The sequence below is a fragment of the Neolamprologus brichardi genome, chromosome 4, assembly GCF_056152115.1.
Source record: "Neolamprologus brichardi isolate AB-2024 chromosome 4, ASM5615211v1, whole genome shotgun sequence".
NCBI classification, from domain to species: domain Eukaryota; kingdom Metazoa; phylum Chordata; class Actinopteri; order Cichliformes; family Cichlidae; genus Neolamprologus; species Neolamprologus brichardi.
In genome coordinates this window covers 4,408,559-4,415,077 of record NC_142107.1, presented here as the reverse complement: position 1 = coordinate 4,415,077, position 6,519 = coordinate 4,408,559, and the positions used below count along the sequence as shown (strand labels likewise).

General features: G+C 35.9%; 2 long non-coding RNA genes across 2 annotated transcripts; both read right to left on the bottom strand.

Annotated features, from left to right (window-relative positions):
- Positions 1–3,405: 3,405 nt before the first annotated feature.
- On the bottom strand, positions 3,406–4,046 carry LOC148102903 (uncharacterized). Its single transcript, XR_015719014.1, has 2 exons — positions 3,939–4,046; positions 3,406–3,853 (listed from the first exon to the last, which is right to left on the bottom strand). It is a non-coding gene; the product is annotated as an uncharacterized LOC148102903 (long non-coding RNA).
- Positions 4,047–4,677: 631 nt separating this feature from the next.
- Positions 4,678–5,795, bottom strand: LOC148102902 (uncharacterized). Its single transcript, XR_015719013.1, has 3 exons — positions 5,719–5,795; positions 5,143–5,189; positions 4,678–4,772 (listed from the first exon to the last, which is right to left on the bottom strand). It is a non-coding gene; the product is annotated as an uncharacterized LOC148102902 (long non-coding RNA).
- Between the last annotated feature and the right edge of the window lie 724 nt (positions 5,796–6,519).

Sequence of the window (6,519 nt, the reverse complement as noted above, 5' to 3'; positions counted from 1 at the left end):
CATCGTCGACTCATGATCCAAAAGCTGGCACAGCACCTAAACAGAATTTATTTCTTGTGGATATTTGGTTTCTATCACCCATCTGCTCCCTCTTCCACCAAAATATGGCCTCCAAAGGGAGCTCTGGTCTCCTGTCTTCTTCTTCTTTAAATGAATGCCATATGTACATGGTTTAATGACCAAAGCAATTCAAGTTCCACTGTGAGAAACCTGTTCCTGCTTTGTCAAACAAGGGAAAGCAGCCGTTAAGTAAGTTCTTTCCAAAGTGCTACAAAAATCTTGATTGGTTGAGACAGCATGGGTTACACAATCAGGTGGGAAACCAACAAATAGTATCCAGCCCTAATGCTGTGTTCAAAGCCTGAACAAAATGAATGAAACATAAAGCAAACCAATGCTGTCTATATAGAATCACATAAGCCATTTGAGGTGTAGATTTGTGCCAAGTGCCTCCCACACGGTGTCATGCCTGTATATATTTTTAACACACGGAGCCTCAGAGGAAACAAAACCAACAACTTGGCAGTATTACAGATATATACAAAGCCGGTTGCCTGTATGTGAAAGAGTGCTGCGTTAACAAAGCTGTAAAGGATCGGCGAGGGAGGAAGATGGGTGACATAAACGGAGGAGGGGAAACGCTTGTTCCTGTCCAGATGGAGCCTCTGTGGGAGTTTGGCCTGTGTGTGAGTGTGTGTGTGTGTGTGTGTGTGTGTGTGTGTGTGTGTGTGTGTAGGTGTGTGTGTGTGTGTGTGTGTGTGTGGAGGCTGCGTAGGTGAAATACCTACTAAGTTAAATAAGAGAAACTGATGAGTATGCTGATATAAGGATTTCCATACAAAGTAATTATTGAAATGCACATAGGGTATAAAAATGTTTCTGCTTAGTGTGAGTAAATATCATTAACTCTAATGATAAGTGAGTTATCAATTATTACCTTTAAAATTTTCATGAAGTCAGATTTTGCTAAAAGTGCTCAATCATTCAGGACCAGTCAAGTGACCAGAGGGCTTCCTTTAATCAAAAATATGATTATTATTTTATAATAATTCACAAAACCAGTGCTGGGATCATTACTCAAAAAAGTAATACAATACAACTTTATTTATATAGCACATTTAAAACCAAAGGTACACCAAAGTGCTTCACAACAAGGTTAAAACATAAGATATAAGATAAAAGGCTATAACAGAGTACAAAACCCCCCCAAAAGTACAGACAAAATAAAGCATTAGAGCAAAGTTTAGAAGATAGAATTACTGGGTATTCATAAATATAAGGTGGGGGTATTTATACAGTGGAACATTAGTAAAAGATAAATGACAGAAGGGTAAAATATAGGGGATGTGCACTAACTAACTGAAAACGCTTGGTCAAACAGGTACGTTTTTAACTAAGATTTAAACGAATAGATGGAATCAGAGGCGCGAATAGCAGCAGGAAGATTGTTCCAGAGGCAAAAGCATGGTCACCTCTGGCCTTTAGCCGGGAATTAATTGTCCTGATGATCTTAGGGCTCTCCTAGAGGTATATGGATTAAGGAGTTCAGTGAGGTAGCATGGCGCAGTATTGTTTATGATTTTAAAAGTAAGCAACAGAATTTATTACACATTACTCAATACTTTTTTTAAAAGTATGGATTACCAGGCATAATTATTCTCCAGAGAAAGTAATTCTAACATGTCTCGAATTACATTGTCAAAAATGACTAGTTAACAAACTAAGCCTGAGGCTACAGTCCCACACACTGACACAGATCCCCATCCTAATGAGGACACACTTTTAGTTTTACTGTTTAAATGTAAAGTCTAAACCACAAAGCAAAGTTGATAACCACCCCGAGACAGGGGCGGATATAGAGAAATTTGTGGCAAAATCAAAACCATCTCTTTACACATATTGAGGTGTTACCTTCAGTAATATGTATTATATATGGTTAAAATACATTAAATGCAGTAAGTATACACATGTTTCATATAAACATAGTTTGTAACTTTTTTATCTGCTTTAGTCAAAATAATTAAACATTTTAGTTATGTAAAACATTTAGAGTTTGGATTTTAGGTACTGTATAGCCTTTATAATAAATAAGCGTGTAGCCCAATACAAAATCCAGAAAGTTACAAAACATGAGGTGAATCAGTTAGAAATACAAGTCTAACTTAAGTTTCACACTCTTTTTGTTAGAAATAATCTAACTGTTACATAAATTTACAAATTTTACACATTTTACTGGGTTAATAACACTCACCTTCATTCCATTTTCAGAGAGTAACAATTAGCCACCTGTGTTAGAATCTGACATGCCCATGGTGTTGATTCAAAATTTGCTGTGTTGCAATCATAGGTGTTGGTTGCTACTGACAACAGGAAATGAAGCGTTTCAAAATGTGTTATAGACACGGTCAATGCAATTTTATTTATACTGTGTCAAATCACAACAACCTCAAGGTGCTTTATACTGTAAGGTAGACCCTACAGTAATACATACCACCGTGGTATGTATTACTGTACATACCACTGTACATATTACTGTACATACATAGTACGCTCTGCCTCTCCAAAACGTGAAGTGTACAGACATTCAGAAAATGCATTAACAGCAGGGGGAGATAATATATTTAAAGCCACGAAGTCGGTAGTAAGCAAAAAAAAAAACCCAAACCATTAAGTATATTACAGGGTCTTTAATTATCAGAAAAGAAAAATTAAGCTAGGTGGATATATATATATATGTAAAATAAAAAAATTCCCCACTCGCCCCTGCGGGCGGTATATCCTTCAAGCTCGGGTCCTCTACCAGAGGCCTGGGAGCTTGAGGGTCCTGCGCAGTATCTTAGCTGTTCCTAGGACTGCACTCTTCTGGACAGAGATCTCCGCTGTTGTTCCCAGGATCTGCTGGAGCCACTCGCCTACACTCAAAAAAATAACTCTTCAAATGAACATAAAAAAATTATGGAAAGAATTTCCACGTGATTAAATTGCTTTATTTTAGCACTATGCAATTCTGTTACTCCAACTTAATGCACTCAAGTTGGACCAACTTAATTAAAGATTGATGAATCAACGTATTTACTGCATTTTGATCCAATATATTTTAATAGTGTTGATCCAACTTAAAGAGTTTTGTTCCAACTCAATTCAGTAGGTTTTCTCCAACTAATTTACTAAATTTGGTCCCAGCTTAAGTTAATTGAGTTAAACCAACTCATACAAATTAAGTTATTCCAAAACAAGTCTTTAATGCTAATAGAAAGCAATTTAATCACGTGGAAATTCTTTCCATGATTATTTTAAGTTAATTTAAAGAGTAATTTTTTGGAGCATTTAACAAAGTCTAGAGTCTGGTTAACATACATTTCACTATTACATCTAAAAGGTAAATAAAAAATTGTCATACACATCTTTTTGTTTTCTCCAATTTATTGAATTTATAGCAAATTTCACATAATGTATAAAGAATACATGAAATGCAAGTGCAAGTTACATAACAGAAAAAAGTAGTGGACAAAGCAGAAAGTTAACCTGTTAAAACAATTTTTTTTAACAACAATGAATGGCTGAATCAGGTGATTTTCTGATGACCAATACAACTACTTTGAAAGTCAACAGATGCACTTTCAAAAAAGAAAGAGCACCAATTTTGTGTTTTCTCAAAATCAATAAAAAATGCATGGTATCATCTATCTGCAATTATTTTAGGTTCATGGTCCAGATACATGGTGTAGCTGTTGTAATGGAAACATTTCTCAACGAGAAAATAGTGTTTTGAGAACCTGTACTTTGTGTGCTGTTGGTTAGTTCATGTGCATCTAATTCCATAAGAATCTTCTGCAGGACCTCAAAGGTGTACCTGAGATCCAGAGGGTAGCTCAGGTTCAGTGAATAGACCAGACCAAGCAACATTGTCACTGCAAAAACTACATTGCCCAACTCACCCATCACTTCCACCCCCTCTAGAACAATCATAACATCCTCAGGGTCATCGCCAGGCTCCGCACCCTCTGACCGAATGACACAGATTCCAAAGACTGTCTCTGCTATGGCAGTGGCTATGATTTTTATCAACTTCCTGTGACAATAAAACAAAAAAAAAGATAAGGATTTCTCACTAATGTCCATTGCAAACAGTTTTAAAAGTACATATCTGTTTTACATTAATGTAAAATACCTAAAAGCTTTATTCATTCAAGCTTTATAATAATGTAAATGTAATCAAAAATGACTGCCCGATATTTTTCCTGACTCAAGAGAAGTTCATTCAATACCTCAACAATGTCCTGTCTTTCAAAATCTTGAGTTGTGATAGGGGTGACTGTGGCACAGGAGGTAGAGCAAGTTGTCTACTGGTTTAATCCTAAAAACTATCAATGGGTAACATACTGAACCCCAAGTTGCTCCTGATACATCCATTGAAGTGTAAATGTTACATAAAAATCTTGTATGAATGTGTGTATGAATGAGGTTATTATAATGATATTATAATAAGGTTAGTAAAAAACACTCAAGAATGGTGCATGTAGTATCCAGTGAGAAACATAAAGCTCTTACTTTTCCTATTTTAAAAGGTATTTTTTACAGCCACCGGTAATTTACAGGAAAACCCCATCCCCGAAACGTTTTGTATGTAGTTCAAGCTTATCTTTGATCATCTCCTTAGTTAAGGCAAGTTAACATACCAGGTAATCCTTCACCAGCTTCTCAGGATCTTCATTCAGGTACATGCAAAGACCTTTGGCGATGTATTCTCTTCTGATTTCAACAGCATCAGTCTTTATACACAGAGGGGGAAAAAAACAAATATATACGGAAATCCATCTCAACGACCTAGCAGTGGGATTAAAGAACTTTTAGTTGAATTACCAGGAATTTGTGAGAAATACAGAGGCTATTGTTTTACAGTCTTAATCTTTTCAAATAGTATTTATGCATTTTAGACAAGTCTGTCATTTTAATATTGTTTTTTACTTTGTGTATTAATTTAATCATGCCATACCCCCAATTCAAGAAAGTTTAGATGATGTGTACATAAAATCAGAATGCAATGTTTTCTTGGTCTCAAAACTATATGTCACTTACAAATGAATATATTAAATTTTTAACATGGGAATGTGATAATTTTTAAGAAAAATATTAGCTCACCTTGAATTTGATGAACTGGCCTGCCAGCTCTCCAGACCTTTCACCACCTGATAAGATTAAACATTTATTATCTTTACAGGAGGGAACTACAAGTCTCCCAAGTTTATTAAGTAGAAAAATATTTAATTTTAAAAAAATTAAAAAACAGGAAAACATATCTGTTCATGTTTTGTCTTTCCTCCTCAGTGTACTAAAAACACATAAATTGTTAAATAAACCACTGTCCATCAGTTGCAACTTACAAACTTACAAATTTCAACAACCCACACGTAAAATGTAAATTTATCACAACAGTCTCTGTGGTAGAGCCAAACTAGCTTATGTGCCGAGGTTAAGTTATAAACAATATCTATATTTGGAGTTGCTAAGTCTTTCATATTAGGCTATCATGCTAGCATGACATTGTGCTATATTCTTGCACTAACGTGTTAGCTAGCTAGAATGGCATAAACAAACAGATACTAAAAAAACAAAAACAAATGCGAATAAATAGAACTGAAAAGAATCAACAAACTAATGATACCTTTGTGCAAAAAGTATTTTCATCAAGATGGATGAAGATAGATTCACTCTTACCTTTCCAAGATGACCATGAAGCAAACCATGTGCTTTCCTGCCTCTTGTTGTTTAGAATCTCACGTGATCTTGTGATATCGCGAGTCTTCAAGGCAGCTAACCAGTCTTGTTAGATTTTATCATGTCATATCAACAAGAATAAATTTAAGAGGTGCTAAGTTGGTAAATTTCCTGTAGATCTTATATGATTTTATTACGTTCACCTTAGAAACATAAATTCATTGTGTTCAAATTACATGTTAGAGTCTTGTAAATGCAATAACCACCAAATTTCACTTTTTTGAGTGTAGCTTGGGAGTCACTGCACCTAGTGCTCCGATTACCACTGGGACCACCATCACCTTCACCCTCCACATCTTCTCGAGCTCTTCTCTGAGCCCTTGGTATTTCTCAAGCTTCTCTTGTTCCTTCTTTCTGATGTTGCTGTCATTCGGAACCGCTACATCGATCACAACGGCCGTCTTCTTCTGTTTGTCTACCACCACTATGTCTAGTGGTGGTATATGTCCTATGTCCTGCTGTTATGTGCTGGATTGTCTCTGGAGCATCTTTACACAGCCTGCACCTGGGGTCTTGCCTGGTGTGACAGACCCCAGCCTCAATGGATCTTGTACTCAGAGCGTGTTCCTGTGCTGCCATGATTAGTGCTAAAAGTAACATTTTAAGGGCTTTTCCCCCTAGACGTTTTCTTTTTACAAGACTAAACGACATCACAATGCTGCAAATTATCCATTTTTTCATGTACTGCAATACTGAGTATAAACTTTAACTAACATAAAATGGATAAGTGGAACGAAATGG